This window comes from Alligator mississippiensis, chromosome 1, assembly GCF_030867095.1.
Source record: "Alligator mississippiensis isolate rAllMis1 chromosome 1, rAllMis1, whole genome shotgun sequence".
In the NCBI taxonomy this organism is placed as follows: Eukaryota; Metazoa; Chordata; order Crocodylia; family Alligatoridae; genus Alligator; species Alligator mississippiensis.
In genome coordinates, this window is record NC_081824.1 from 256,573,529 (window position 1) to 256,594,774 (window position 21,246).

Genomic DNA, 21,246 nt, shown 5'->3' on the forward strand with positions numbered 1-21,246 from the left:
TCCTATTTAACTATGTATTTATTAGTATGACATTGCTGACATGGTACAGTATGTTGTATAAAAATATTGCATTGTAAACTTTTGTGTAGTAAAAAACAAGTTCTCTGAGCATCTATTAGCAAGCCATGGCATCTTCTTAACAGGATTGTAAGAAGGGCAAACAGCTCTTTCTTCAACTTTGCACAAAATGTAATGTAAATGTATAACAAACTTGAGAGAGCTGGCAATGATGGAAGACAGAAAATTTTCATGGATCGTGCGCAACTGATGCTAACACAACAAGAATGCTATGCTAACCTCTCAATATGTGTTCTATTACTGTCCAAAGAGCAAAGTCACATAAATGTTTGAAGTATTTGACCATTCCAAAAGTATAATTCATACCCAACAATCAGAAAAATAAAAGCATGAGAACTAATGGGGAAGTACAGAACAACAAAAGAAACTGTTATCCTTAAGCATTTCAACTGCAGAATTTGAAAGGTGGCGTTCAAAGAAAATATATGCCTAAGCTTGCATCCATTTTTGCTGCTTTGTGATGTAGGAAGATAGCTGACAGCAGAGGAACTGCTTGCTTTTACATGAGAAAGTTACATCTCTGCACTGAAAGATTGGGGAAGCCATATAATGAACAAATTTGTGATACAGCAAATATTTGGATACCTGATTGAAAACGTTATCTTTTGTTCAATTTTCTGACTGCTTAATTTCACTCAACAGTGTAACAAGCAATAGCAAAAAAGAAGTCTAAGATTAGTAAGACACCATTTCTCAGACTCATAGATTTCACAGACATTAGGGCTGGAAGGGACCTCGGAAGATCATCGACTCCAGCCCCTGCCCCAGGGGCAGGAAGTCAGCTGGGGTCATAGGATCCCAGCAAGATAAGCATCCAAATTTCTCCTGAAGGCATTCAATGTAGGTGCATGAGCCACCTCTGGTGGCAGGCTATTCCAGACCTTGGGGGCTCGGACAGTGAAAAAATTCTTCCTTATGTCCAGCCTGAAATGGTCTTGCTGAAGTTTATAACCGTTTGACCTTGTCATTCCTTGGGGCACTCTGGTGAACAATCATTCCCACAGATCTTGGTGAACACCCCTGATAAACTTATAGGTGGCCATCAGATCACCCCTGAGCCTGTGCTTTTCCAGGCTAAAGAGTCCCATAGCTCTCAGCCTGTCGACGTAAGGTCTGTTTTCCTGACATGAGCGTGGCTCTTCTCAGGACTCTCTCAAGCTTCTCCACATCCTTTTTGAATTGAGGAGCCCAAAACTGGACACAGTACTCCAGCTGCGGCCTCACCAAGGCCGAGTACAGCGGGAGAATGACATCCTGGGATTTGCTTGAGAAGCATCTATGGATGCAAGCCAGCATTTTGCTTGCTTTACTGGCCGCAGCATCACATTGAAGGCTCATATTCATCTTGTGGTCAATCATGACCCCCAAGTTCCTTTCATCCGTAGTGCTAACCAGCATAGCACTGCTGAGCCTATAAGGATTTCATAGATTTCATAGACATTAGGGCTGGAAGGCACCTCGGAAGATCATCGAGTCCAGCCCCCCGCCCAAAGGGCAGGACGTCAGCTGGGGTCATAGGATCCCAGCAAGGATGCTGCAGATTTTTCATCCCAAGGTGGAGAACCTTGAATTTTTCGGTGTTAAACACCATCAGGTTCTCGTCTGCCCGTTTCTTGAGCCTGTCAAGGTCAACCTGGCTCACCCTCTTGTCCTCAGTTGTAGATGCTTTACCCCAGAGTTTGGTATCATCAGCGAACTTGACCAGTCCGCTTCTGACTCCAATGTCCACATCGTTAATGAAGATGTTGAACAATATAGGTCCAAGGACAAAGCCTTGGGGGACCCCACTGGGCACAGGGCACCATGACGATTGACTTCCATCAACCCTCTGGGTCTGACCACAGAGCCAATTCCCCAGCCAGCAGATTGTGGTGGACCTGGGATACCAAATCGAAGGCTTTTTTGAAGTCAAGATATATAACGTCAATCTCCTCTCCCTTGTCCAGGTGATAGGTCACCTGGTCGTAAAAGGAGATAAGATTGATCAAGCAAGACCTACCTGCAACAAACCCGTGTTGGCTATCCCTCAGGATGTTGCCGTCAGCCAGTCTGTTGAGAATGGCCTCTTTAATAATCTTTTCTAAGACCTTCCCCGGGACAGAGGTCAGGGTGATGTGCCTGTAGTTTGCCGGATCCACTTTCCTCCCTTTCTTGAAGATAGGCTCCACATTGGCCTTCTTCCAATCTTCAGGCACTTCACGTTAATGCCACAAGTTCTCGAAGATCTGTGCCAGGGGCTGGGTTATGATGCTAGCCAGCTCCTTGAGTACCCTGGGGTGTAGATTGTCAGGGCCAGCTGACTTGAAGGTGTCCAGCCTCTCAAGGTGTTCCTGCATGAGGTCAGCATTGATGGAGGGCAGGGAATCTCCTTCACCCGGCCTCCCTCACCCAGTCCCCCATCCTGTAGTGGGCAGGTGCGTCCTTGGGACTGATGAAAGACCGACACAAAGTACCCATTTAATAGGTTGGCTTTTTCCTGGGCGTTGGTTGTCAGTTATCTCATCTGGTTTAGCAGCGGTCCAATGTTGCCCTTGCTTTTCCTTTGGCTCTCCACATATCTAAACAAGGACAATAAAAAGTCCTTCATACTTGTAGCTAGTTGGAGTTCTGTCACAGCCTTGGCTTTCCTGGTTTGCTCCCTGCAGGACCGGACCAGTGCGAAATAGTCCTCCTTGGAGGTGGATCCCATCCTCCATCCTTTGTAAGTCTTTCTTTTTAGCCGCAGGAGGTCCGCTAGTTCCCTGGAGAGCCAAGGGGGCTGCTGTGCCCTTTTGCTGCCTTTCCTCTGAGATGGAATAGCATTAGCTTGTGCATCGAAGATCACTCCCTTGAGGAGCAACGACTCTTCCTGAGCTCCCCTCCCCTTGGGGTTGTGGTCCCTTAGGGCCTCACCGACAAGCGTCCTGAGCTTGCCAAAGTCAGATTTCCTGAAGTCTGAAGGACTTTCCCAAAGGACTTCTGTATTGCTGACTGACTTGCCAGCTTTACGGCAGATGGTAAAGGTGATCAGCTCGTGGTCGCTGTCACCCAGCTTCCTTTCGATCATTACATTGCTGATTAGGTCGTTCCCGGTCGGCAGTATCAGGTTGAGCAGCGCTTTACCTCTCATTGGCCCATAGACCTTTCGTGTCAGAGAGAGGTCATCCATGCAGGAGAGGAAGCTTTGCGACCACTTGGATTTAGCCGAGATCTCTTCCCATGAGATGTCTGGGTAGTTGAAGTCTCCCATGATAACCATGGACCTGGAGCATGCGGCCTCAGCAAATTCCCTGGCGAACTCCTGGTCAAGCTCTTGATTTTGGGTGGGAGGTCTGTAGTAGACTCCCACCATTGTGTCCCCTGTGCCATGTTCCCCATGGATTTTAAACCAGAGGGTCTCCAGCCATCCACCCTGGTCACCAATGTCGGCTTGCAGGGATGCATAGCTCTCCTTGACATAGAGAGCTACACCCCTGCCCCTTTTGTCTACTCGATCTCTCCTGTACAAGGTATAGTCATTTATACCCGTGGTCCAGTCATGGGTGGAGTCCCACCAGGTCTCCGTTATCCCTATGACATGGTAATTTTTTGCACTGAGCAGGAGGACAAGTTCCTCCTGTTTATTCCCCAAGCTCCTGGCATTTGTGTACAGACAGGCAAGTGTCCCCTTGGGGGCCCTTGCCTTGCCTACTGGTTGTTCCAGGGCTGGGGCATGGGTGGGCTCCCTTAAGTGCCTTGGCTTGCTGGCTTTGCAAGGGTTGCTCAATGGGCCAGCAGTGGCGGTAGTCCCCCCGTCCTCTGGCAGGCTTAGTTTAAAGCCCAGTGGAGCAGGTCAGCCAGTCTGGCTAAGAAGAGCCTCCTCCCCAGCAGAGAGAGGTGGAGGCCGTCCCTTCCCAGCAGCTCGCTGTCTCTCTCACCAAAGAGCAGACTGTGGTCATGGAAGCCAAAGCCTTCCCGATGACACCAGCGCCGCAGTCTTTGGTTCACTACCTCGATTCTCCTCTCCTTCCTCAGTCCTTAGCCCGAGACTGGATCGCAGAAAACACCACCTGTGCCCTCAGATCCTTTAGCCCAGCTCCCAAATCCCTGTAGCACCTCACGACCCAGCTGGGAGCGCTCCGAGCCGTGTCACTGGTGCCCACATGGATAAGGAGCATGGGATAGTGGTCAGTGGGCTGGAGGAGTTTATGGATCTACTCCGCAATGTCTCGGATGCAGGCTCCTGGGAAGCAGCAGACTTCCCAGGCTAAGGGGTTGGAGCAGCAGATTGCCCCTTCAGTCCCCCTCAGGATGGAGTCTCCCACGACAAACATTTTGCGTTTTTTCTTGGGTAGAGCAGGGGCAGTAGCTACAGCAGTGCCCATGTTGCCTGCGGGATCTGGCAACTCAGCAGGCTCTTCTAGGGCTGCAAGAGGTTGCAAAGTTCCAGTGGGGAGAGGGCCTTGGTATGGCAGGCCTTGGGGCCCTTGACCACCTTGGTCCAACCCTGTGGCTGGACAGAATGGGAGGTCCCTGAGTCTTCCCTTGTCCTGGAGGGGGACCGTGGTCTACCCTCCACCTCCCAGGGGAGAAGGGCCTGGAAGTAGGAGTCGATCTCCTGCTCACAGTCCCTGATGGCACGCAGTCTCTGGACTGTGGCCTGGAGCTCCTCCAGCTGGCGTGCCAGAGACCCCAGGAGGGAACAGACCACACAAGGGGCAGTGACCATGCTCCCGGGCCCCAGATCCTGAAAAAGCAACAGGCAGCCCCCGCAGCCGAGAACCAGGGGCTCCGTCTGCATGGAGCCCAGAACCATGGGCTCGTCTGGGTGGCGGCATCCGAGGTGCTGGGGGGAAAGGGGGCCGCAAGCCCCGAGGGGACCCGAGGGATACGGCGTATGCCCATCAGTGTCATGCTGCTGGTGGGCTGGCTACGGCTGGGACTGGTTTCCCTAGGGTGGGGGTGCGTAGGCAGAACCTCAGGCCCTCCTGCTCACCCTCCTGCGCAAATTCAGCACTAACTCATGTGCTGGGCAGACAAGCGCGCCTGTTTGCGCGGCCTGTTCGTGAGGCTCTGGTTGCATGGCTCCGGCAGGGTGAGACTCCCCTCGGCTCCAGCTTAGCTGCCTCCCTGTGGCTAGGCTGAGGCTAGTCTCTCCCACCGCGAGCCCCCGCTTACCTCCGGCTGCTGTTGGGGGCCAGCAGGGGTGCTCTGTGGCAGTTGGGGGTCACTGAGGCCTTTGGGGGAGTGGAGGCACAGCGGGCTTGCACCCACACATCTCGCACCACTCCCAGAGCCTGTCTGGGTTTTTTTTTTCCTTTTCCACTCTTTAATTTGTGCTTGAGAGTTCACAAAACATATCTGGGATAGCCTCATTTACAGCCTTGCAAGGAATCCCCAAACAAAAACTGGTGCCTCCAGACTTGACATTTCTGATGTTTCTAATGTAAAACAGAAGCAGATTTTTTTTATAACTCAGGTAATGCGGTGAACATAAAATTAGGAGAAGCTAAACAAATGACCCAGACAAAAAGCACAATGAATCTGCTGACATTCACCTATACACACTCTATAATAGAGATATTTAAGACCTCATCCAACTTCCACGTAAGTCAACGGTAGTCTGATTCTTGATGAGTGTACCCTGCACTTTGTCTTGGCTGGAAGGAAACAAAGTGATTTCATCTGGGACTTTTAAAGTCATCTCAAGTAAGTGTACACACTATTACTAGGCAACTTTATAGTACCGAGGCCAAATTTAAGTTTTGTTTTACTAACAACCAGAAAAAAACAATGATTCACTAACCAAGCAGGCCCTTATTCAAACAAAAGGTTCCAGTTATAACAGATAACAACAGTATTGTTTTGCATTAAAAATTCTCTCACCCAGTGAGAGCTCAAGAAGAGCACAGCTTCAGAAGAGTGGAGCTCAAAGTCTAGTTTATAAATTATATACAGCTTTCCAGTATAGGAGGTCTTCTCAGTTATAGAACGGTTTGTCCCATGTCTTTTTTTTTGTCATTCCAGGAAGTCTTCATGTATGTGTTATTCTTCCTCTCATTTCTTATGGTCTGTTTACTTTCAGCAAAGCTACTATACAGTTTGCTTTTCCAGAATGGAAAATAGAGTAATTTATGAACAAATCAGTTACAATTCCTATCCCAAACAAATCAAACAGGAATAGCTCGAATGCACCTTTGGTTAAGCCAGTAACGATATTAAACTGACCTTTGCTTCTCGAGCTTTTCCACTATACCAAGTTACTGCTTCAGTATAGTTTCTTTATCAAGTATAATGACTCCTTGGAAAAAATACCTATTCCTCTCTCTCCCCCTCCCAAACTGTTTCCTTTTCACAAGCTGCAACACCATCATACATTAAAGACATGATCCACTGTAAACAGAAAAAAAATATTTGTCACCTCACCATCCTATAAGGAGCTTATCTATCACTGTGTTTTAAGAGCCCGCAAAATATCAGTATGTTTTCTTTGTTCTTACAAAAAAGATTTCTTGAATTATTAGACCTACCTCATCTTTTGTAGTAAAATAGAAACTACCCAGGTCACTAAGTTCACATTTTTTCCCAGGCCTTAAAACAGCGATAAATGCTTATACTGACAGTTTCATTTCCTGGTATAGCATTTTTAAGCTACACCGAATTTTAGTCCAGAGGTCCATTCCCAAAGTTGATTTACATACTTCCTGTATAGTCACAGCAAATCACTGATTTGGAAAAACAGAGAGGAAAAGATTTCTGTCTTACAAACATGATGGAATGATCAGCTAGACTCTTGCTACTTGTGGGGGAAGAATGTGACTGTCTGGGTGCAGGGCTGAAGGAGCCTCGTGAAGCATCAGCTTTTCCTGAGACTGTTATAAATTTCTTGCACTCTTAAATCAAGCCCTGGGCTACATGGTACACTAGCAGAGTATCCACTGGGTGAACCCAGCAGATGAGCACCTTAAGGTTAGGGGCAGAAATCACACATAAATGGGTATAAGTGATCAGAAACTGGTTCAAATCTGTAACACAACAGAAGTTCAGTGCACATAACCTGTTTTCACAATGGCTGAAACTGGTTTAAGATAAATCTGGATGGGTGTATTATTAGACTTAACTGATTTAGGTTAAATCAGTTTTTTGAACTTCTGTCCCAGATCCCCTCCAGTGTCAAGTTAACTCACAGTCCCCCCAGCATCCCAGGATGCTTTGCATCTCCTCTGCAAACCCATCCCCACCCCCTGCAGGGTGGGCAGGCTAGCCTTGGCTCTGCTCCAGCCAAGCAGGGAGGTATGTTCTAACACCACCCCTCCAGTTTCTGGCCTGGGCCACTGCAGACATGTGGCTGCATTTCTGGAATCAAAAGTGAATGTTTGTTCACTTGCTTATCACTTCTATCTATGCAGCTTAGACTACCCTGCAAATATTGAACTGATTCAGCCTTGGGCTTTCTGACTGTCTGCACTTAGGCTAAGCGTTATAGATTCTGCCCCCAAAATAAGTGGTGTACATAGCAACCAGACTTCAACCATATAGTTATTTAACAGTAGGAACAAAGCACTTCGAGAAGAGAAGATTTTAAAACAAACAGTATACATCTGCCTTTCCTAACTAATGGATCACCATCCCCAATGAATTGGGCAGTCTTGGCAGGCCTGAACTCTGCAGACACCCAACTTGATATCTCTCTGGTGCTTCCAATTACCTCTTCACTACTTGAATTGAACTGGAAAGAATGACTGCAGAAGTATCCAAAGGATGGATTGCAACTGCACTAGGGTAGGAGAGGTAAACAAGAACAAAGCTAGGGACACCCTTCCTTCCCCCAGACCTCCCTGTGTCCAGAAGAGTGCAAAGAGGACCCTGACAAACAGAGGGCTCATCGGCTCATGTGGTGTTCCTACTCCCAACTATGTGGCTGTGGAGGGAAAGTGCAGAAAGGAACTCGCCAGTAACTCCAGTGAGTAGGAACAGTTGCAGGTACAGCTGAGCCAGAGATCTTGGGATATTCAAGGATCCTTGCACAGGCTGAATTAACTTTGCTGCCACATGGTGATGGACCAACCTTTTCCCCTCCTGTTTCTCCTCACCCTGTGCCCCTCAGCTTCACTTTGCATCTCTCACTTCAGTTTCTTTCCCTCTCTACTGTCCTCCTTATCTGCTCAACCTTCCCTTGTCTTCCTATTTCCCTTTCCCACCTCTAACTAAACAGCACTTAACTCTTCAAACTAATGGAACTCCTGACATTTGTTCCCAACAAGCTATTTCCTCTACATATGTATCTTACTTCTTTCTTCCATACATGGGTATCTTGCAAAATCTCCAGTGCACACAGTATCTACTATTCTGTGCTTGTACAGTGCCTAGGCACAAGGCGCCCCATTGTTGTTCAGCTCTTATGCACTACTGTAATAAACATGAGTAATAGCAATAAAGTCTCTTTTAAACCAGTCAGAGTTGCTTTGTTCTTGTCGGTCTTAGGTTCTGGGTCTTCTACACACACTTAGTTTACTACGCTCAGCAGGTGATCAGATCAGGGTCCTGTGAGCATGTGGTCTGATTGTCCTGCAAGAATCCTCAAGGGTTTACTCAGAAATGAATAATTCCTTATCCTTCCCCCCTTCACTGTTTTTCTTTTTTCCTTTACAGCCTACAGTAAAACAAACCAATGTATGCACCCAATAAACGTCCCAATAACCAGGTCAACATACTGTGTTTGGATACTATTGTAGGGCCAAAACACTAGCTACAGCTTGAGCAGAGATTTGTGACTACCTCTGCAGAAAATTGGGGAAAACTGCAAGGCTGTTATCTAAAAAAAAAAAAAATCAGACTGCACACTTCACCCTTTTCCTCCTAAACACAATAGATTACAACCTTAAGCTATATCAGATATCAAAACTGCCTGGCACATGCTCAGTCCTTAGCTGCCTATGCTACAGATGGTATGCTTTCCTTTTATGCTAATGAACAGAAGGTCTAATTTAATTACATTGATAAAAAAGATTTTGGTCTCCAAACCCAACAATTTTACATTTTTCAAGAACATCAGATTAACTCTTTTCTCCCTTTCCCCATGAGTTAAATTCAAAATCCACTTGGCTATGTGTGTGCATGCATCAGATTTGCTACTGCAGAGCCCCTCCCTTTGCAATCCTGTGTATTTCCTGCTGTGGAAAAGGGAGTGGCAGAGGAAACCCTCTTATGGCTTATCTTTTCCTCTTAGGAAATATCATGTGGGATATTTAAGGGAGAGCACTAGAGTACCATAAAGCAACATCAAATCTTTTCAAGCAGACTCAGCTGCTTAAATAAAGCACTTACTGGCTACTGTCATGTAATTCATTCAGCTATTTCAAGAAAGTACCCAAATATTAAACACCAAAACTAGGCTACTTCAAAATGAAACATATATATATATATATATATATATATATATATATATATATATGTTTATGCTACTTTACAAGGATGCTGTGACTGTTGTCATATTGGTTATTGCTGCTATTTCTGGCAGACTGAACAAACACAAACCACATGTCCCACGTAAATTGACAATTTTAGCTACGTATTGGAAAAGGAAAACAGGCATTTCCATGTGGGTATTATGGTTCACTGATCATAAATTGAGATACTTAAAAGTTGACATAAGAGAAAATTTTGTTTGCCAAGTGTGTTCAAATGAAAATTGCTAGTGGCGATAAGTTCAAGATTTACTGTGTAATTAGAGGTATTCATGGGGGAAAAAGTTACAACTTAAGCATCTTCTAACCAATATATGTCAATAGATTAGGGCTGGGCAATTATTTGGGTTGAAGGGGCACTTAAGGACTTTTGGTGAGCTGTTGCAGGCCAGTGGAAGGAAGGGGTGGGAAGTGGTGGTGCTGACCTGGCCTGATGCAGCAGGGGGGCAATTTATCCTATCTGGTCCTGGGCTTATCCACCCTAAACCCACCACTGGGGGTACAGGATGGAGTAGGCTGGCGGGCAGGGTCTCCATGGACACTGGCTGGGATACCTACTAGCAGAGTAAGCTTAGCCAGACAGATGGGATGGGGCCATGAATGGGTGGGGAGTGACATCCAGGAGTGGGCTGGGCAGTGGGGGGCATGATAGCATGGGGCTAGGGCTGAGCTGTGATCCGCAATTCACTCCTCTCACGCCCCTGCAACAGGCAGGGACATGTGAAGAGCAGATTATGACTCTGCCCTGGGCCGCTGATCCTGGCCCTGGCCCACACCTGCCCATCCTACTCCCGGATGCCACTTCCCTCTCATCCGCGGCCCCACCTCGTCCATCCAACTGAACGTGCCCTGCCCATGGGAATCTGGGGCTGCTCTCTGTGGAGATCATGCCTACCCACCCACTCCATCTGGCACTCCCAGCAGTGAGTGTGGGACAGATGGGCTGGGGTGCCTGGGCACTGGGGCCAGATCTGGCAGCAGCAGTGAAAAAGGCAGCAGCAGCTAAAAGCTGCCGCCACTGCAGGAGCTACTAGGAAGTTTGAGTCTGGCCACCACACTGTCCCCACCCTACTGTGTGCCCAGGGGTGGTAGGATCAGCTGCACGTGCCACAACCTAAGCTGCTCCCTGCACCTGGGCCAGGCAGGGCCAACAGACCTGCCACAGGCCAGGCAGAATCCCTTGGTGGGCTGCAGCCAGCCTGTGAGTCATATTTTGCCCACCCCTAAAATAGATCCTTCCCTCAACCCACTTAGTTTCCACATACTCTGAATATGAATGCAAGAATTAAAGCATGCTCAGACAGAGGTGGTACAGTCACCCAACCTGGCGATCTTCAAACAGCATCTTAACACCCAACTTAGAACCATCTGATCATCTGATCAGCAGGTCATCTGATCCCAGCAGTCTTTCCTGCCCAAACGCAGGGGGGCTGGACCTGATCATCTGTAAGGTCCCTTCCAGCCATCTCTGGAACTATGAAACTATGAAATGGTATTATCTAACAACAGATTTGATTTCGTCCTTAATTTGGAGATGTGCAAACTGTTGTTTTCTCTGTCCTCTTTTAAGTAATTAGATGGAAACTTTGGGTGACCAGCAATATAGTTAATTTATTATACACAAACACACACACACACACACTACCACCAGAGTAAAACACTCTTCCCACACAAACAATTCCAATTAATCACAAAACAAACATAGGAATGAAGAAGAGGAAAAAGTTGTGCCTAACTTTAGTTTTATTTTTATTTTTGGAAGTGGTTAATAGCCACTTGCTTGCTAAAACTAAGAACTCATCATTTTCATCACGACTTTCTTATCCCATTCCAATAGCATACTACTACACATTTAAAAGTATTTTGTTAAAGCTTTGGATATGTTCAAAAAATTGTAAATTAGGGCTTAAAAATATAGTCAGTATCCATTGTGGCAGCTGGTCTAAGTCACTTTAAATCCATACCTATAAATTGTCACAAAACAAACAAACAACAAACCTGCCTGTGTGGTTATGTGAACACAAAATAGGTTGAAAATACATTAATCTAATTCCATAAACAAGGAAAGGTAAGACTAAGAAGATATTTCTGACACTTAAAGTAAGCTTAGATAGGTGGAAAAATTGGAAAAAATGTGGCTAACTATTCATCATGAAAGACTGGAAAAAAAAATCACAAAGAAAAAGTAAAAGTAAAAGTAAAAAAAGTTCTCCTATCACATCCTATTTTAACTGACATAATAAAACTTGCTTCAGGGGCTGTGCACCTACCAAATTTAATGAGAGTTTGCCACACAAAGAAGATAAATAAGACCCAGAATGTATTAGCTAACCAGAACAGCTTCAACGGGTTCCTGCTCTCACATTTCTTTCCACCTGTGCTTTCCTATTTTTCCTGTCTATCCGCTGCTCCTCTTTTCACTAGGTCTTATGATCTGTTTAGCCTTGATCTAGTCCTCTTTAATTCTGTTTCTTTCACTGACAGCCCATGTATGTCACTTTTATTTAGTAGTGTTCTTCAGCACCCATTTATTCTGAGGCAATCTGTCTCCTTTGTTTCTTTTATCCATTTCTCTTCATTTTTGCCTTTCTGTGCCACTTGTCCCTTATCGCTGAGCATCCCTACCCCTACCCCAAACATCTTCATTTTCTTGTGTTTTAAAGGAGCTCTCACAGTTCCACACTAAATGTTCCTTATCAAAAATGCTTTACAAAAAAAAAGTAACACAGACAGTTGAAGTGGCTCAAAACTGGCAGGTGGCATATTGTTAACTACTATAATCCTTAACTATGAACAATTATGCCATAATTACAGCAACACCTAGACTGAATCCCATTGTACAGGGTATCAGATTAGAAATGTTTAACTGAAGACATTATTGGTTTGCCAATAGATGTCCTATATATACACCACCATTTACTGTACAGTAGAAGTAGCAATTTGTCCTGAAAAATTAAAATGGTATGACAATTGGCATAAGATAAGCACTGTAGCAATTCTACAGGGCCACTGCCAACAGCACATATCTCTACCTTCTATTCCCTCTTCTCAGGATCTTCAAGTGGATGAGGTAGATGGGACTTGCCTTGGCCATTCTTCATGCTTTATTCTGTTAGCTCAAGCTTTGACTTTGCCTTCTACATCCAACCAACACTTGGCTTCCTTTCGAACCGATACCCCAGCTCCTTAGGTTGCGCTCAATTGCCATGTCCAGATGTGCAGGGGTGTGTGCTTGCAGCAGCAAAAATAGTAGCAGCCCAGCTTTGTGCTGCTACTTCTTGCCTCAGTGCATGCTCCTGCACATGCACTTTGTGGAGGAAAAAACTGTCCCACTGGGGGAAAACTGCCCTTGCCCAGCTCCTCCCAATTCCCAGCATGCTGGAGGAGCCAGGGCACAACTGAAGGAGTTGAGATGCTCTGGCCAGCAGTCAGAGCATCTTCCTGGAGAACCAAGACTCCGTGTGGTTGGGCACATGCTCCTGTCACATGCACTGTGACAAAAAAAAAAAAATGTCCTGGTCTTTTTTTATTTATTTTTTTATTTGCTATCAAGATTCCCCAGTAGCAAATTTTGGCCCCACACTGTCAAACTGCAATGCACATTTTAACATTTCCCACTTGCAGCTGCTTGTGGCACCAAACATGAAAGCCCCTACTCATCTGGCCATGGCCAACTTCTCCGTCACAGGATTCAGCAGTATCTTTAACACTCCATATATCATCCCCATTCTAACTCCTGTTCTAATTTGTCTGGAGTACACCATCCCTAATTCACAATTTCTTTTCAAATGGCATTTGCAATGAATGAGACTGTCTTTACACCATTAATGCAAATTGTTTCTCTCTGGCCATTTCATCATAACCAAATCTAAAGCCTCAATCTTCTTCTCCTTTGATCCTTCCACTACTTTTCCCACAGTTCATCTTCGTCTTGTTCTGGATCTGCTTTTTTAGATGATTTCTATGGTCCCTTAATCCTACAGTTGTTCTCTCAGCAATCCAATCCTATGCCTTTTCCTTAGATAATCTCATCACTTCTAAAGACCCATCCTGTAATTCATCCTCATTAGCTGTTTTTACTATATTAGCAACTAGAGGCACCAAAACCTGAGACCTACTGTGCTGGATATTATTTGAACACATGAGACAGCCCTTGTCCCAGACAACTTGTGATCTAAGTAAAATAGAAATACAAACAGCTGGAAGGAGTGATTTGCCAAGTATCACAGAAAGTATCACAGGTCACTGGCAGAAGTAAAACAAAACCTTGGCCTCTTGATTCATGGTCCACCGCTTCACCTATTACTTTGAATTACATCTCTAACCACTATCACGGTTGCCTCTTTCACACACTATCCTGGGAGCTCCACTCAACACCAGCTCAACAGAGCAAAAACTGAGCTCATCCTTGCTTTTATGTTCCCTTGCGTTCTTCATTGCTGATGACCATATTACACCCTACTTCTTCTTCTGGCGGTGCTGATGACCATCACGCACCCTACTTCCCCTTCAGCGAAGGAAGCAAGATTGGTTTGATCATATGCTTGCTGGACCCGCTGCAGAGTTAGACAAGAGGTTGGACAAGCTCTCAGGCACAAAACACCTTTCCTCGGGTGTGGGAAAAAGCCAGATGCAAACAGGGCAAGCCTTAAGGAAACTAGCACCCTGGGCAAACTTGTATTTTGGCATCTCCCCCACCTCAAAGTCAGCAGCAGGCAGAAGCAGAGGCAGGCTGGCAAGGGTACAGAGCACAATCCAGCAGGGAAGCAGAGCAGTGCAGTGCGCCAGGCAGACACTGCTGCCACTAAGCAGGGGCAAGGTGGGTGGACTGGAGCAGGTGCCACCTCACCTGCATGCATCCATCCCAGTTCTTCCTGAGCAGCAGCTGGAGATAGGGAGTGGGTTGGGCTGGGCACTACTGTTCCTGCTTGGGGCGGGGATTGGCCGGGTGGAGTGGGGCAAGGGAAGAGTGCTGCTACTCACACGTATGGACACACGTGTATGCATGCATGCCTGTAAGCATGCTGCCCCCAACCATGGTACCTTCATTGCCCACCCATAAGGCTGGCCCTGGATACAGGCTTCAGCTATACATGTTTAACCCCATTATGTTAATGCAAATGGTCACTTAAAAAAAGGAAGGGGGCTGTAAATCTGTTGCTACTGGCAAGGTCACCATTCAAGTTTGCAAGTCTAGTGATGGTGCTATTTTCAGCACCTGTTCTCCTGTCCCCACAAAAACAGGACTTTACCAATTCCTGTTGTTTCTTTCACTACAACTTTAGGAAAATTCTCTTTCTTCTACCCGAAGAACAAAAGCTACTCCATTCTTGCCTCTTTTTTTCCCCCCTTCCCTATCATTGCTTTCAAACACTGCCAAATCTATCCTCCTTGCCTGCTCTACCGTGTGGCTCTGTCAGTGGCATTCCTTCTCTCCAAATTGGTGCAATGCCTGTGCAGCAGGGGATGGGGACCTAGAGAAAGAATTAAGTAACCGCCAAGTTTGGAGGCAGTATTGCCTCTCTGCCTCCTCACCTCCTCCTCCCGAAATACAAGAGGGCATCACTAAAAGAGCATTACATGTTTGCCCATGTTCTGGGCATCAGCATCTCTACACAAATGCCTTTGAGAAGCAGGGATATATCTAACTGGGGGGCTAGTCAAAGAGTACAGACACGGTAAGCAAATAAGAAGGGAGCACTAAAGTGATTCACCCAAGCCCATGCACGAGTCCAGCAGCAGAACCAAATCAGAAGTCTGGTCTCCTGACTCCCTGTAAAAGTGTCGTCTGCATGCCTGAACCCCCAGGGTCAGAGCCCTGGGGAAATTTCTCAGAGCTTTTTGTGGTGGGGAAACTTCTGAGTGCATTTTGTGGTGGAAGGAGACAAAAGCAAGCCAGCCAGTTTTCCATCTCACACTCCCACTGCCACTTGGAGACTCTTGTGGCTGTGGGGGGGGGGGGGGGGGGGGGGCTCAAAACACAATTTGTTGCAGAGGCTGAATCTGAAGGGGACAATTTAGGATCTTCACTTGTCCACAGCCTCCACCACTAGCACAGCCACAAGAGTTGGCAATCCATCAGCTTGAACCCGCCGGTGAATTCAAGGCCATCACTTTTCCTACCAAACTCCCACTGTCATGTGTTGACTGTGCCCAGATGGAAGGGCTCGCGTGTCGCTTCCCCAAGGCAGGCAGGCACGTTGGGATGACGGCTGCACAGGAGGAAACTGGACAAGGCACAGCTCAGACAAAGAGCCGCTGACTTAGCCTTGCGCTGCTTGGATAAGAGACCATTTCCTTCCTTCCCATGCTCTCCTCCTCCTCTGCCCAGCCAGGCGGTGCAGTCTCCATCCCCTGCGGGCAGCATCCCTGCCTGCTGGGGCACAAACCCTGTACAGGGAGGGTGGGGGGAGACGGACGAAAAAGCTTCGTTAGCTTTGAGGGAAGGAAGAGAAAAGGGGCCAGGACCGGAGTGAAAAGGGCTGGAGGAAGTTGACGGGCTTTTCATCCAACCCGGCTAAACAGAGCAGGGCACAACAGGGGGCTGCCCAGCAAAGCATCCCCACGCTGGGGGCGGGAGACGGGGACAGGGCAGCACTCAGCCCCGGGACACACAGGGACGTTGTCCACGCGCCAGATCCGAGCAGCCCAGCGCGGCGGAGGAGAGCCCCGCAGACAAAAGGCAGCGCAAGAGAGCTCCGCTCATGTCCCCGCGGGCGCGGCTGCAATGCGCGCGGAGCAACTCGGAGCAGCCCCTTCCCCTTCCCCTTCCCGCCCGGCCCCGGCCCCGCACTCACCGCCTGCAGCCGCAGCGCCCTGCGCCCCGGCCCGCCAGCCCGGCTCTGGCCCCGCGCCGCCCAGCCCGCCCCGGGCTGCCGCCCCTCCAGCAGGGCGGGGGCGGGACGCAGGGGGGCGGCGAGCACAGCCCGGGAACCAGCGCGGGGAGGGGAGGGGAGGAGACACCGCGGGGAGGGAGGGGAGCCGGGAAGGAGGAGGAGGGAAGAGCGAAGTCCAAGGAGCAAGCACGAGGGGGCGCCCAGCGCTTCAGGTGGCAGGCAGGCTGGGAGCTCTCCTGAAGAAAGCACTGTTTCTCACCCTCCTTTTAAACCCGTGTGAGGACAGAGGGAGACAGGCTAGGGGCTCTCCTGAAGACTGCTTCTCACCTGCCTTTTACAACTGGGTGAGGGCAGAGGGAAGCAGGCTAGCAGCTCTCCTGAGAGAGGCGTTGCTCCTGCCCTCCTTTGAAGTCTGTGTGAGGACAGAGGGAGGTGGGCTGGGGGCTGTCCTGCGGGAGGCACTGCTTCTCAGCCTCCCTTTCAAACTTTTTTTTTTTTTTTTTTAATAAATATTTCACTTTCCAAGTCAAATCAGGTCCAAATCCGTACATGGTCCCACAACCCACAAACATCCTCCACGCCCACCTGGAGCTTCAGATATTTCCAGCATCTTTTGGCTGGTGTCCTACGTGCTGGCCCAAGCCCAGATGCCCCCAAAGTTTCACCTGCCCTCAGTCATGTGGCCACAGGAACAAGCTGGGGAGGACAGAGGCAGACAGCATTTTGCTCCCTCCGCTCCACACACACGCACACGCACACGGTGTCTGATGTCCCCCCCCCCCCAGGGTGACACAATGAACACTGAGGTACACACCTCTCAACTTCCCCTCACCCACTGCCCCCCCACACACACACACACGGTGTCTGATGTGTCCCCCCCTCCCCGGGAGACACAGTGGACACTGGGGTACACACCTCTCAACTTCCCCTCACCCACTGCCCCCCCCCACACACACATGGTGTCTGATGTGTCCCCCCCCCCCCCCCCGGGAGACACAATGGACACTGGGGTACACACCTCTCAACTTCCCCTCACCCACTGCCCCCCCCCACACACACATGGTGTCTGATGTGTCCCCCCCCCCCCCCGGGAGACACAATGGACACTGGGGTACACACCTCTCAACTTCCCCTCACCCACTGCCCCAAAGGAGCTGGGTGTCCCTATTAGGTCTCCAGGCCAGGAGTGCACAGAGGGAACATTTGGGGTTGTGCAATGTTGTGGCAAGACATGTTGCATCCAAACCCACAGTGGTTTGCAGCTAGCTGTAAATATTTGTTCTGAGTCAGTTTCCTATCCCTGATACAAGCCATGGAGAAGGCTGGGTTTAGTGAAGCCGCAAGACAGATGCTGGTCATGCGGAGGCTAGGATGTGTGCGGACCAACAGGAAGAGGACGTGTGTGCATCTCGCACACGGGCTTGCTCAGGAACGTTGCTGTATTTATCTGCCCTTTTCCTACCATGACTTCAGGTACCATGGAGGCAATGTCTCTTACTCAGAGCAAGGAGCTTTAAGTATACCTCCAGAGGCAGCACTGTAACATCTGGGCGTTAGGATACTTGGCTGGGGGACATTCAGTTGTCTGGGCTACTATACAGAGAACCTGAACAATCACAGCACAGGCTTCTACGGAAGTAACCTGTCTCACACACAGAGTCACAATTGCACGGCAAGCAAGTGGCCATTACCAAGAAAGTGTGGCAGTTACCAAATGCTTGGCACCCAACTCCTTATACTAGTAGAAAGCAGGTACTTCAATAACTTTGGGGAACTTCAGGGATGTCCATTTCATAAGGAAAACCCAAGTGATGAGTGACAACTGCATTTCATAAATTAGGCAGCCCACCCGAGCCTCCAGAATACTGATCTCAAGTCTTGCCGTGTGGCCTCATCACTTTACCTTCTCTATTTCCCAGAGAGTACAGGAGGGATTTTAAAACTTACCTCCCACACAATAGTCTTGAGAGGATTAGTGAACACTGGCACTGCACTTGGCTAATAGAAAGCACAAAATAAAAGTGGCAAGTAGTATAATAATTTGCTCAAACTTTTTATACTTGTGGCCTCATTCATGCCTTGGAATGTACAAGGGGTATTTTATTTGGCTAAAACTACTGCTGCACCACAAAGTAAACTTTTTAATCACTCTTAATTCCTAGATTCTAGTGTATATAATAGGAATGTCAAACTCAGAATCCAAGGGTCCAAAAATGTGACAGCTATCCTGAAACTTACTGTAAGTTTCCTGTAGAGAGCAAGCCTTTTAAGATTAATGATTCTAATAGGTCAGAGCTCAAATCTGCTATTCCTCTCTAATGTGTTTGCCAATGTCTGGGGAATTAACTTTCATTAATTTTTAACTGGGCCACTGCTTTTTGCTTATCCACCAAATAAGGAAGTACTTTAAACAATTAAAACAAACAGACAAAAACCACCCATTATATGTCTCAGTAATGCATGTAAAGTTGAGAAAATATTCCAATTTTAGAACCTTTGCTATGTTCAGAATCAAGGGCTAGTTTACAATGTCTTCTTAAGAAAGATGCAGCCTGGGGTAATTAAGCTACTACCATAAACTGTACAAGCCAAACAGCCCTTCTGCCAGTTTAAATGGCATCTACTCATAACAGTTTAAGTTGGGGCATACTTTTTTCACACTCCAAGATATCACAGGTAGTCTAGCAAAACTTCATGCTTGATACATGGCCCGAGTCTGTTTCTTGGTCACAAAGAAGGAGATTGAGGGTGCTGTCTGTATTTTTTAAATGTCAAAAGGAGCTCAGAAACTGCAGTGGAAAGAGTAGACCATATTTCCCTGGTTTCAAAATGGGATACTGCCTCCTTCCCTCCTTAACCCCTACCCTAGTACAGTCAGCTGTCCCTGAGCTCCAGACTCAGCTGAGCACACCAGAGAGCAGGAGTGCATGCGTGCATGTGCATGTGCATGTGGCGGTCCTGTTTTTGCCAGGAAAGTCCTGTCTTAAAAATCTGTCCTGGGCATCCTGCTGAAAACAAGACCAAAAAAAAAAGTTAATTTGACCAAAATAACAGAATAACAGGACAAATGTTTAAAACAGGGCTGTCCTGACAAAAATGGGATGAAAAGCCATACTAGGTAATGGTCCTAAAATTAGGTAAATAATTTACATTTTTTCTCTGAATAAATATGCATTTGAATTATTTATCAATAAGGAAATAAACTGAACTTAGAAACACGTGACATGGCAAAATTCAGAGCTGAAAATAGTCAACCCTTGTTTCAAGTGACCCTCAGGTACTGCCATTAGAACACAGTAGAATATCAATGTGTAACTCAACAGTTGCACGGAAATAAGATTGTCAGTTGGGCTTTGGACATCAATACCTCACCGGTTTGTCAAAAGCCTTGCAACCCATTCTTCATATTACACCAGTTCTATTATGACCCCTCTCACATGAACAGTGACAATGATATTGTTGGATACAAAATACAAGTGACCTGGTTCTCAGGTCCCTGGTCAAATCTCTAGACAAGCCACTTACATAAAGCAATGAAAAAATCATTATCTTTAGTCACTGATCTTTTAAAGTGGCACATACAGAAGGAAACGAATGAATTCATAAATACATGCATTTTCTTGATACTGTCATTCAAAAAAAAAACCATAGCTTTCAAGCACTGTTATCCAAGTACTTCTTTATGTGTGGAGTTAGTCCTGATTAATTGTGTGTGTGGACACTCATATTCAAAATAAGAGCACCTATCTGAATGATAGCATTCTCTCCATTCTCTTAGACCAGGCCTACATTAGTAAATTGTGCCACCATATGTTTTGACACTATGCAACAGCCATCATTGCTTTCTTGATGTAGGGGGTGTTATATTTATACTGAAATCCTCATCATATATGATTGTTGTGTTGGATCAAGCCATAGTTCCCTACAAAAAATGTATGCATCACAGTTTCTCCCTATGCTACCAACCAATGCAACGCACTACCAAATATTTTTGCAGTGCTGGTACGCTGCTTAGTATGATGAAGGCTTGGGAGCAACATCTCACCACCTCACTTTTTTCCACTTCATATTTTGGGCTGTATACCATAAGTGTCACGGGATTTAAAATGTAAAACCCCATAGTTCCTTGTGTTTTCCTCTCTTCTCAGATTGCAACGTCTTCTGTATTTGGCAGAGAGAGCACATGTTTCTTTTACATTTGTGGAATTTGAATATCCAATTCTACAACAGCAACTGGTGGGTCAGCGAAGGTATCATAGGACTGGAGAAAAGGAGCAGACAACATAGAAAATGCATAAAAATTACAGACATTCACTCACCAACTGAACACCATGTGGTATTTATTGGTGGGATCATTCTGTAATGCAGACATGAGATCGTCAGTGGTGGCTGGAAAACTCTCAAGTAAGGAAGTCATGTCCTGATTCCTCCAGCTCACAGACACCAGAATGAGACCTGCTTTGAAGAGTGCAAGATGAGCCTACTGTGAAAACTTGTGGCACCAAACTTTTTTTCAGTCAGCGAATTTAGAGCTGGAAAATCTACAGTGAGAGTACTCATCATGCCCATGCCTAAAGCCATTTAATTGTAAACCATTGTACAGGGTGTTGACTCCAGCCACGGTGAAGGAAATAACACAGCTCTTTAATGCAATGGATTTTTTGACCTGTGAAGGGGAAAGAGGTGCACATTCTATTGCACCACCTTGCTTTAGAGTATATGAATACATAGAAATCAGGGTAGGGTAGCACTTTAGAGACTAACTAGGTCAGAGAGGCATGAGCTTTTGCAGGCACTTCATTGGATGCTAAATAGAAAGGGCTACTTTGACATGGTTATCCAAGCACTGGTAGATCACCAGGGATGTTTCACAGGCATTAGTGGCGGCTCGTGGGGAAGCTGAAAGA

At 46.9% G+C, this 21,246-nt stretch overlaps 1 protein-coding gene across 7 annotated transcripts in view; it reads right to left on the reverse strand.

Annotated features, from left to right (window-relative positions):
• Positions 1 to 16,400, reverse strand: part of PHLDB2 (pleckstrin homology like domain family B member 2) — a 98,430-nt gene extending 82,030 nt beyond the window's left edge. For 6 of the 7 annotated variants that reach the window (XM_059720529.1, XM_006270575.4, XM_019476182.2 and 3 more), the window contains exon 1: positions 16,301 to 16,400. The gene's annotated coding sequence lies outside the window, so the exon portion shown is untranslated. Of the gene's footprint in view, positions 1 to 15,626; positions 15,894 to 16,300 lie in introns of all 7 variants that reach the window. The other variant, XM_059720528.1, reaches the window with a different exon arrangement.
• Between the last annotated feature and the right edge of the window lie 4,846 nt (positions 16,401 to 21,246).